The sequence below is a fragment of the Octodon degus genome, unplaced genomic scaffold, assembly GCF_000260255.1.
Source record: "Octodon degus isolate 3935 unplaced genomic scaffold, OctDeg1.0 scaffold00125, whole genome shotgun sequence".
Taxonomy (NCBI): domain Eukaryota; kingdom Metazoa; phylum Chordata; class Mammalia; order Rodentia; family Octodontidae; genus Octodon; species Octodon degus.
This window is the reverse complement of record NW_004524701.1, coordinates 6,454,508-6,465,843: the sequence shown is the minus strand read 5'-3', so window position 1 is coordinate 6,465,843 and position 11,336 is coordinate 6,454,508. Positions and strand designations below refer to the sequence as shown.

Sequence of the window (11,336 nt, the reverse complement as noted above, 5' to 3'; positions counted from 1 at the left end):
GCTTTTAATTCTTTTATTCTTAGAAAGTAACAAAAATACAAAAGTAACAAAAAAATAAGGAAATATACAAAACAAAACTTTCCCTTTTAAAACTGTTACAAACCCATATTATCAGTTACATGTAAATAGTATACTCTAGCTAATTATTAGGTGTAAGTCCAACAATGTATTCTTACACTGTTTAAGTAAAAAACCAAAAGTGTATTGGAGTCCTTCTATATCATCCATCCCAAGTGACTGTGGTAGATCCTGTCAGCTAAGCAGGACGTCTGGAGGAAGGAAGTCCTTGCATGTAGGATGGGGCTTTAGTTTATACAGAGCTTAACTTTTTACCTCTCAAAGCATATACATATACAGAGATGAATCCTTCATAGAAATCAAGAACAAATCAATCAGTGTAAGCTTATTTCAAAAGTACACACAGATGTAAGCCACAATGTGTTTTATTTTATTTTTGATGATTCTGAACCTTGCACACCTGCCAGTGTGAAGTTTGTACTTGGATTCTACAAGCACCATGATTCCATCAGTCCTGCTCCAATGATACAACAGGAAGTGATTTGATGATTATAACAATCAGGCCTTTTTGGCACTATGATACAGCTGGGAAAAATAGCCAGGGTGGCACCTGGCCCAGACTTCCACCGGTGACTGCCCTTTAAGGGCCCTGGAACGTGGTGAGGGAGTTTCTAGATTCAGAATACTAAAGAGCCAGTGTGCCCAGGCTGCCCTGTTCCTCTGGCAGAGGCCCGCTCCAGATGCCCTATGCACTGCCCTGGTCTCTGCATGGCCTTGAAATCATCAATGCACTGCTTGATATTGTCCTGCTGGATCTGGTGCAGGGTCCTGTGCTTGTCCTGGCCTTGCCTCATGTTCTCACTGTGGATGATGATGTTGTGGGTCCTCTTGCTTTTGTCTCTGGCCAGGGACAACTCACTGATCAGGTCAGGAGTTGCCACTGCACGTGCTCATTCTTCTCTGCCTTAGTGATGTTCTTCTCCTTGTTGCAGTGGTTCAGGATGACCTCACTGGAGAGCTTGGCTCTGTAGCCCATGGGTTCTGTGCCCTCCTCCTGCAGGTTCTCTTGCACAGGCTTCTACATGAGTGGCAGCAGGGGTAGCAGGCCATCATCACCAAGTGCAGCTCCTCTTTGGCCTTCACCAGGTCATCCTTGGCTTCTTTGGCCCTGTGCTGCCACTCCTCTACCTCATCCTTCTTGCATCACAGTGCCTCCTCCAGCAGGGCAATCTTGGCAGTGTACTCTGTAAGCTGCTCCTGGCTCTTTATCTAATCCACTGTCTGTCTCTCCAGCTCCTCCTCAGCCCACAATGCAGCCACATGGTTGGCCTCCAGGGGCTCGGCCTCCTCCTGGACTCGCTTCCTTTCATCATCTATCTGGAGGGCTCTCTGGATCTAGTCACAGAGGTCTTTCTCTGCCTTCTTGATCTTCTCCTCATAGTCCTACAGCCACACTATCAGATCCTCCTTTTCCTTCAGCATCTGCTCCTTCTCCCGCTCAACAGTCTATCTCCAACTGCTGCCACTCCAGCTGCTTCTGATGCTTCCCTTCCCAAGCCTGGGCCTTCATCTGCTGCACATCAATGGCATTGGGCTTCCTGCAGTGCATATACAGCTCATGGTTCCCCGTGCACAGCTTCAGGATTCACCTGTTAATTCTCAGGCGTGGGGCATAGAACACAAAGTCAGGTGCTTTCTTGTCAATGGGCTTAATGACAAACTTTTTTGTCATTCAAAGAGATGTTTCTGATTTCACTCCAAGGAAAGCCAATCTTTGGGGTCAACTTATCATCTTTCTCATAAATATTTAGTCCAAGAGCATAAACTCTAAGCCAAAGGTCTGTTCCTTTCTTATTTTTGATCTCAAAATAATTGATTTCACACATTTTCAGGTCCTGAAATCTTCAGGTACTTCAGCATAGCATTATCTTTGAGAATTCCACAGTGTTCTGCATACCACACCTGTATCTGGTCCTCCCACTGATCTCTTGTGAATTTGTGCTGGTCCATGACTGTGGGTTAAGGCTCTCAGAGCTGAGACTTGTGCAACTCTTTCTTGTAGTCTCTGAACTTGGCCTGCAGAGCATCGGACTCCAGGAGCACAGCTGTCTCAGGGGGATGGTGGATCTCATCACTAAGAATGCCCTCCTTCACCTGGAGGAAGAACAGCTTCTGCATGATGTCCTGGATGAGCTCCTCACACATGTCTTCAGGGTAGAACTTGGCCTGGAACTTGAACTGGAGGATATTCTCTTTCCTGACCTCCTGGGAAGACACCTTTTTATCAAGTTTCAGCCAGGCAGGAAATCCATTATTGTCCACATAGTGGAGGCCAAAGTACCACACTTTCCAGAGGCCAATAGTCTTAACCACATGATCAAAGAGCTGCTTTCCAGTGGTATTTGGCTGGATGGCAAACTCCAGCTCGGCATCATGTGGTAACCCAGACACTGACTGGCTTTGGCATTTTCGGTTCCTTGTGGGCTGTCTTGATCTCCTAGAAACTCGGCTCTGCAGAGGGGACTGAGAAGGCTCTGGCGACCTTGGCTCTGGCCTTTGTCCTGGCAGCCTCACAAGTGCACACCTGCCTGCACATCAGAGAGACCTCCATAGGGCAGGGTACCAGGCAGTTCCTGGTTTCTTCACAGTCAAGGATTTACTCCTTTCTGTGATGGCCTTCACAGCCCGCAACATGGTCATGCTGCCCTCTGCAGCTGATGCTGCACATCTAAGATGAGCTCCCTCACCAACTGGGCCTCCTGGACCAGCTTCTTTTCAGACTTTGACCAGACTTTTCAGTCTTTTCAGACTTAGCCCCAGAACAACTTCTTGCTCTTTCTTCAGTTTTTGTGGCTGTACTTTCTCCTCAGAGTCTAGTTTCTCATTATTTAAACTGAGCCTGGACAGTTGCTATCTCCCCCTGTATTTGATTCTTCCAGGAAGTTCTTTCTTCTCCAGCGTGAGCTTCCCACTTATCAAAATCTTTCTCATCCTTCATCAGCTTCCCTAGCACTTCATGGATTTTCTCCTGATACTCCTGTACCCCTCCTCCATGAGAAGTGTGCAGTGACCCTGGTGTTTCTGAGAAGTCTCATGAAGCCATCAAATGACCTTCACATCCTCCCTATAGAGCAGCAGGAGTTTCTTCCCATGAGGTTACACAGGTCTGCCTTTGGGGTCAGTGGCAGTTCCCTGAGCCTCTCAATATGTGTAGGCATATGTTATTTTTTTATTTCTGGAAAAGTTTTATGCTAGCTGAGATCATAAGATTTTTTGTAAGTATTTTTGAAATTGTACATACACTGTTCATGCTTACATATAAGTCTATTATTATCTGGAAGTTAAAGACTTAATACTGTGTGACTTATGTATTTGGACTCAGACTTTTTATTTTTATATTCAGTAGCTCCAGTAAGACTAAAAAGACTTCTGCTTGCCATGGAATTCTTGTTAAACCTTTTTTTTTTTTTTTAAAGGAGAGATCTATTTATTTATTTATTTATTTATTTATTTATTTATTTATTTATTTGTGTGGCCAGCTCAGCCCACCAGGGGGCGGGGCTGGCTGGTGTGGTGCTGGGGGATTGAACCGTGGTCCCTGTGCTTTGCTAAGCTTGTTCTAAGTAGGTGCTTTAGACCACTGAGCCATCTCACCAGCCCCTTGTTAAACCTTTTATACAGCTCAATTTACCGTATAACTGGAGGACTAGATCCCTTTATTATTTAATTTTAATTTTGTTGAAGTAGAAATTACATAACTTAATTATCCTTTTAAATTTTACCTTTTAAATAGAATTCCATGAAATTGACAAATACATATATGCTGTCATTAGGAAACACTAAGGCATAGTGTTTCCTAAAACTAACCATAGTTTTTTAGTCCCCAAGTTTCCCAGGTCACCTTTACAAGCAGCCCTTGTGTATACCTGAAGCCCCAGACAACTAGTTATCTGCTCTCAGTGTTCATAGATTTTCTTGTGCCAAAAAGTTTATAGACAGAATCATAAGGTACATAGGCATTTAGGGTCAGCTTTTTTCACTTTTTATAATCAATTGAAATCCATCCATGTTGTTGCATATTTCAACCATTGTATTGTTATTTTGTCCTAGTTCATAAGTGTACCTCAACTTGTATGTTTGTTTATTCATTGAAGACCATTTGAGTTGTTTATAATTTTTAAAGATTGTGAATGAAGCCACTTACAAACATTAATGTAAAAGTTTTTATAAATACAACTTTTCATTTCACTTGAGTAAGTATCTAAGTGTTAATTTCTGGTTTGAATGCTAAGTAGATATTTAATTCTGTTTAAAACTTCCTATTTTCTAGTAAAACTTCCTATTTTCCTAACTGTATGTATCATTTTGAGTTTCCACCCAAAATATGAGATTCTTCTGGTTGCTCTGTACCCCAGCTAGTGTTTTGTGTCTCCATGTTTACTGCTTGGCAAAGCAATCCAGTTGATCTGTAGTGCTCTCTTCTTTCCTTGTGTCCACATGAATTTCCATCTGGAATTGTTTTGAACTCACTCAGTTTAAAAGAACTTTAGCTTATTTTTAAGAAGACCTGAAGGCATTTAATTATCTGAAAACTTTTTGTCTAGGAGTATCTTTCTTCCATTTTCATTCTTTAAGAACATTTTCACTATACACACATTATTAGTTTGGATATTTTTGTATCTCAACCTTCAAAAATTGTGTTGTCTCTGTTGTGTGTTTTTTGTTCTAAAGTTGATATTTAATCTTTCCTTCCTCTGATGTACAAGATGTAGATTTTTTTTCTCAGACTGATTTCAGATATATTCTTTTATAACAGAGTCATTATACTGAACTTTGGTACTGCTAGGTTTACCCTGCTTCAGTAACCTTCTTTGGCCTGTGCATTTATACTTACTTATGCTAATATTTCTATGTCCCCACCAAGCTTTTCCATATGAATCTTTATGTTAGATTGTCCTATATATTGCTCTACAGGTCACTGTGTCACTGTTACTTTTTTCCAGCCATTGTGTTCTCCTTGGGTTTTAGTTAAGTAATTTTTTTTTGCTCCATCTTTGAATTTAATATTTTTTCTTTAGTAGTATAATTTGAGTTCTTTGATATGTAATATTGTTTTTAAAATCAAAATTAGAACAAATTGGCCATTAATAATTTAAATATTTTCTAAGTTTCTTCATTTGAGGACTCATTTTATTTATTTTTTTCTTTAAATGTTTAAAGATTTTTTTAATAGTTATATGAATGTCTTTGTGTGCCTAGTGCATCATTTAGGACATTTCTGGACAATTTAGACAGTTTTCATAGACTAATGTTTTTATTTGGCTTGTGGTAGGTCATGAGTTCTTGCTTGTACACATTGACAATGATTTCTATTTGGATACTGAATAGTATGACTTATATTGTGTCATACTTTGATATTGTTATATTTTCTTTGAAGTGTTCAGATTTATTGTGACAAGCTGCTTGTTTATTTCTGGATCAGTTTAATGTTTTAAAGAGATTTTAAAGACTTTTTTAAGGGTTGGCAAGATATGTCAGCAGACTAAAGCACATTTTTAGGCAAGTTTAGGCAAGTGCAAGGACCACAGTTTGATCCCTGGCAACCCCTTGTCATGCCAGCCATGCCCCCAGGGTGCTCTGAGCCGGCCAGAGTCTGGGCATGGTGGCACAGGCCTATAATCCCAGTGCTGGGGAGGCTGAAAACAGGAGGATCACCACAAGTCCAAGCTGCATAGTGAGACCCTGTAACAACGAAATACATTTTTTTAAAAAAGACTTCTTTAGAGTAGCAGAGCCTTTATATTAAGGTTGCTATTCTTTTTACAGAGGCAGAATCTTTTTGCATAGTACCGACTGCCATGATCTTTCAGCAAAATCTCTGTATTGGAGCTTATTTGAAATTGAACTACCTTTAGTTAGATGTGAGCACTAGATACTTTTCAGATTAGCTGTCTTGTAATTTTTCTTTTCTGGTAGCTACTTGCTTGTGTTTGTGTAGTTTCCACAGGGATCCACAGTTCACTACATAAACAAAGACTTAGGGCACCTTTGTGCAGACTTTCTGAGCCCTCTAACATCTCTCCTCTCTCTGGTTCTCTGTCATCAACCAGATGCTTCAAAAGCTTCAAACTCCTGTTCAATGGGGTCAGCTCAGAGAGCACTGTGCACTCTCCCTGGGCTCTATTTCTCATATTACAGTCTAGTAAATGCCTCCAGATGAAAGTCCAGGTAATTACAAGTTTCCCTTCTCTCAAGTGTCACATTCTTGTTTTGGCTATTTTTCAGAGTTCACAAAAGGTGAATGTATGCTTTTTCCTCTTTTTTTTATCTGTTTACATCAGCAGAAATAGTCTTGATACCAGTTGCTAGCCATTCAGTTAATTCTTATCAAAGTGCATTTACATAGTAACTTTGAGAAGTTTAAGTTTTATATGTTTTTCTTTTGCCATAAATAAAATATCAGTTTTAGAATTTATTCTTTGACTCAGATATTTATAGATGACTCATAGACATCAAAATTTATGTCTTATTTTTAGCCCAACATGAATTTAAATATAATCATTGTGTATCAAGAGAAACAGATTTATAGATCAAGTTGACTGTTGAAAATGCCATCTTTGAATAACTTATTCTAACTCTTAAAATAGATTTAAATAGTGATCCTTTGATCCAAGATATTTTCAATGTTTAATTTTATTGAAATCACAATTTTTTAAAAAAGCTGTTAAAATTTTCAAGCATTAGCAAATTATATCAAATATTAGAAATCTTAACATAGAGGCACAGATTAGTTTAATATTAATGGTCGGATTTTCTAAGGATGATCCCAGTACAATAGAAGCAAAAGGTTAGCATGGTCCAAACATTCTTTTTTGTAAAAGTAATATCTTCAAAGAATCATACTCATAATTTAGAGATAAATGGTTTTCTTCCAAAGATAACTTTAAATATTATAGAAAGAATTTACATGAAGTATAGTTTGTTTTCTACTATTAAATACTACATTTTCATTCATTGTGCAAGTTTTAGATTAAGTGAGGTTTATGCTAAGTGAGGAAAGTCAAGTTGTGATATCCCTCAGCTTGTGGTCCTGCAGGCTGAATCCTTACAAAAGCACACACATGGCTGATTGGACATATTTAGAAGAACAAATGGTTCTCAGTGCAAAGGATCATTCTCGAGAACGTTAACTTGCTTTAGCTAAGAAGTCCACTGACTGGCTGTACAATCACCAGCAGTATCTCAGAAGACTGTTCTTCTAACAAGTGGATTGCTTGTAAAAATCAGTAATGCACTGACTTCTTTATATATGATACAAATAAAATGTCTAACAGAAAAGCATTAATGATGCTTTGAGTTTTTCCAGAGAAGCCTGAGGTAAGATACCATTAATGTGAGCAGAAAGCCATATGAGATTATTAAAGGAAGAGCTGCTTATACATTGAAGAAGAAAATGATCCACACTAAAGGGGTCTGCTCGTGAAAGAAAATGAAAACTTTCCTACCAAGACATTGGCACTGCAAAAATTTGTAAATATTTTTGTTTGCTTACTCTGGGTAATTACCAAATTAGTGAGACCTTGTTTCAAAACAAAAGAGGGCTAGAACTGAAGGTTCAGGTCAAAGGACTTGGGCGGTTCAGTCCTCTGTAGTTGAGGAAAGAGAGAGAGAGGAAAAGGGAGAGGCAGATGGAGAGAGCGCTCATATTTATATGCATTGTCTTTACACGCTTGCTAGGTCTTCATATAATAATTACTTTACTTAATCATTACAGTTAGGCATAGACTATATAGATGTGATCTCTCTTTGTATAGATGCTAAAACTTAGACTCAATATTTAAAACTTTTATCCAGCTGGTACATAAGAGAGGGCTATATTATAATCAAAACTTATCTGATAACAGAACTCCCAAAGGAGGTCTTATCTTCCACTTGGCAAACTACATTTTGTACTGAAAATTTCAGGTTATGTATCTAAAGCTGTAAAGTGTAGGAGAATGTCAGATACCATTTGCTATTTACACAGTGGATGGAAATTCTCTGAATTACATTAAAGTGGTAACTTTAAAGCAGCATGACATTTTAAATTGTTTGAATAGGTGGGTTCCCAAGGAGCTGCCTCTCCGTAGTGTGAAGAATTCTTCCACTAACATGTAAAAATACCTTTGGTGGTAGAGGAATACACCGTATTTTAAGAAATTAAAATTGAAACATTATGATTGAGCAGACATATGAATGATTTTGTCGCTAAGCCTCTGCCTTGAGACACAAGGGTGTTCACTTTATTCAGAATAGGTGGTGACCGCTGTCCTTGAACTAGACCTTTCCAAAGCTTCTCCCAGTCTACTTTAAATCTTTTCATCATTCGTCTGCAGGTTCACTTCTTAAGTGCTGTGTGTGTTTAAGTCAGCTGTTTTCTTTTGTATGTCCTCTGCAAGACTCTTCTCTGGTTTGCCTGGTAAATTTTATGCTATTATAAGTCATCCACTTGTCCCAGTGGTGACACCTAAAACAAGCACATGTTACAATACTGTATTTAAATAGCTAAATGAGTACTGTATAGTCCAAGAAAGTAATTCTAACAAAGTTTATTATACAATGATTTCATTTTCTAACCGAAATCATTGTAAGACTTTGGGCAAAATTTTACTTAAAAATATAAAAGAAAAAGACTTCATAAATTCTGCACAGAAAAGAAAACCATACTAGTTATGTGAAAATAGCAACATTTTCATTTCACTTATTTCTCAGTGGAAGGAGAATGCATGGAAAATATATAGTACCACAGTTCTGTAGGCATCTACTTAAACATTGGTACTCTTTTTCTGTACCATAGTAGAATAAGGTTATTTAATAGTTCAACATAGCAAATTTATGATTTGTTTGAAGGTTATGTAATTAATTAGATTTTCATGATTTGGCTTTGCTGTCTTCCTTTGCTCCCCCCAGGTATATGGGTAATCAGATTTTAAATATTGCATTCTTGGATTTTAAGATATTGCAAAGTTCCAAAGTTAGCTTGAAAAGGTATATTCTATGCTATTTATTAATACTGTTGGATACTGCATTACAAGCAACATTTTATGTAAAATATATTTGGATTGAGTATCTTTATTTTAATGTATACTTTTACATGACAAATTAAGTTTGGATGTAGAAAATAGTTTTCTTTAAAGTGAATTTAATTCATCCTATTTTTAACTTCAGGAATCTGTTACATACTGCTCATGTATGCATGTTAATATTAGCTTAATTTTAAAATATAATCTTTGGTATAAATTATGTATGAACAAATTGGATCATAAGTATATTTCTGTTGAAGATGAGATTGTAGTTAAATTTTTAAAAGCCTTTTTTACCAAAGTGAAATAATGTAAGTTAAAGTAATGGGTCTATTGTTGTCAATGTCTACTTCATTCTCATATTCATCTTATACTGCTTTTACTTTCCCTGATATTGATTTCTTTGTTCATTAATTGTGGCAAATAATTCTAAGGAGTGCACAGAAAGTACTGTCCAGACCCCTGATAATTCTTGCTTTTAATGCTAGCTGCATTGCTATACCAAACTGGGCCATTTACTTAAAAATTTGTCGTTGAGTTTTAGGCTATTAAATTAGTGGGTTGACCTACTTGATTTCTTATGTTTCTTCAATCCTCAAAAGTTTTGACTTACAGTTATTTATTTGCTGGCCCTGTGTTAAGTCATTCATGATTTGTTTAGGCAACAATTAATGATCATATAAAAGTGAGATAACACTTTGAATGTCTCTGTCATCATAGAATATTGGGAAAATGATTAGTTTCATGATATTGTTTAATAATGCACAATTAAAATAGTAAACTAGCCACACATTTCTTGGTCATAATATAAATATTATACATAAAATATTTTAAAAGTTATTTTAATGATATAAACCAAAATTCTGTAATTTTCAGACATCATAATTGATTCTTTGTTTAAAACTTTTTTTTCTTTTTCTTTCTTTTTTTTTTTTTTTTTGTGGAACCTTTGCGCTTGCCAGGGAAGCACTTATTCTACTGAGCCATCTCCCTGGTCCCTGTTTAAAACTTTTTTAACTGTACACTTCAGTATGTCCTTAAAGCCAAAATAATATTTTTATTTCATATTTACACATATTCTAAAAAACTCAAATCTTTAGTTGATATTAAAGTTTACCTTTCAAATTCAAATACATTTGTTTTATTTTTAAAAAATATTTAATTCATTTTAATGAGAAAAAAATAGCTACGAAACAGTTTCAAAACAGGCTAGTAGAAGGCCTGGCCAAATATCTCAGCAGATTAAGGAGCCTGCAAGCAGGTGTAGGGGCCTGGAGTTGATCCCTGGCCAGAAAGTCTTATTTACTTGTTGAAAGGCATTGTCTTTTTTATATTTTTAAAACTTTTCCTGTAGTGATTCATTTAACTTTATAGATTCTCTATAAAGTGGGTACTATTGTTATCCTCTTTGATAGATAAAAATTATAAGGCCCAGAAAAGTTAAGGTAACTTACTCAATATTATACAACAAATAAAAAAGTACTGCAAATTGAACTTTGACAATCTATTCCTTCAATTAGTGTATTTCAGTATTTACCCATCTTTTCTTTGTTCTCCTTATTCTTTTCCTTCCTTTTTCATCTCTTGTTCTCTCTTCCTTGTTTCCCTTTTTCCCCTTTTTGTCTTTTCTCTCTTCTTTGGCACTACATTCCTGGCTGTTTTATGCCCTGGCTAGGTGCAGTGTGGTATTTGCTTTAATGTCATCTTGTTTTGGACTATTATTGTTTTGGTCTGGGCTCATTCCTCTCTGCTGGCATTTGGAGATGTGTCTGTGTCTGCACTGGGTATGTTTTCCGCTGCAACATTCTTCATGATGAGCAGGGGCCTTTAGTGTCTGCTAGGTTGATGATTCCCTTGTCTCAACTTGTCTTGTTTCCTCTGTTCTCCTTTCCTCTTTGCTTTTATAATCCTTCTTATAATTGGGCAAATTTGGCAACTCTCTGTTCCTCACTGTTATCCTGGGTGTTTCAGAGGGCTTGCATGATCCAGTTTCTCCACATAGCTGTCTCAAGAGTATGTGTTTTTTTGAAGCATGCAACTCCTGAGAACTTTCAGTACTTTAATGTTTCCCAAAGGAGAAAGACAGGAGTAGAGCACTCATGCTCCCTCCTGGAGTCTCACATTACCCTAGATTTTAACCACCCACTTCCCGATCTTTTCCCTGAAGCACTGAAAAGCAGAGCAGAAGGTCTTTACAGTCCTTAACTTTCTCAGTTTTCATTTCTTTTTTTTTATTTTATTTTATTTTATTTTATT

At 37.0% G+C, this 11,336-nt stretch overlaps 1 protein-coding gene and 1 pseudogene across 1 annotated transcript in view; one reads left to right on the top strand and one right to left on the bottom strand.

Annotated features, from left to right (window-relative positions):
• The window catches only part of Stpg2 (sperm tail PG-rich repeat containing 2), an 809,484-nt gene that overhangs the window by 673,850 nt on the left and 124,298 nt on the right, over positions 1-11,336 (top strand). The gene's annotated exons all lie outside the window — the stretch shown is intronic.
• On the bottom strand, positions 696-2,485 carry LOC101579622 (annotated as a pseudogene).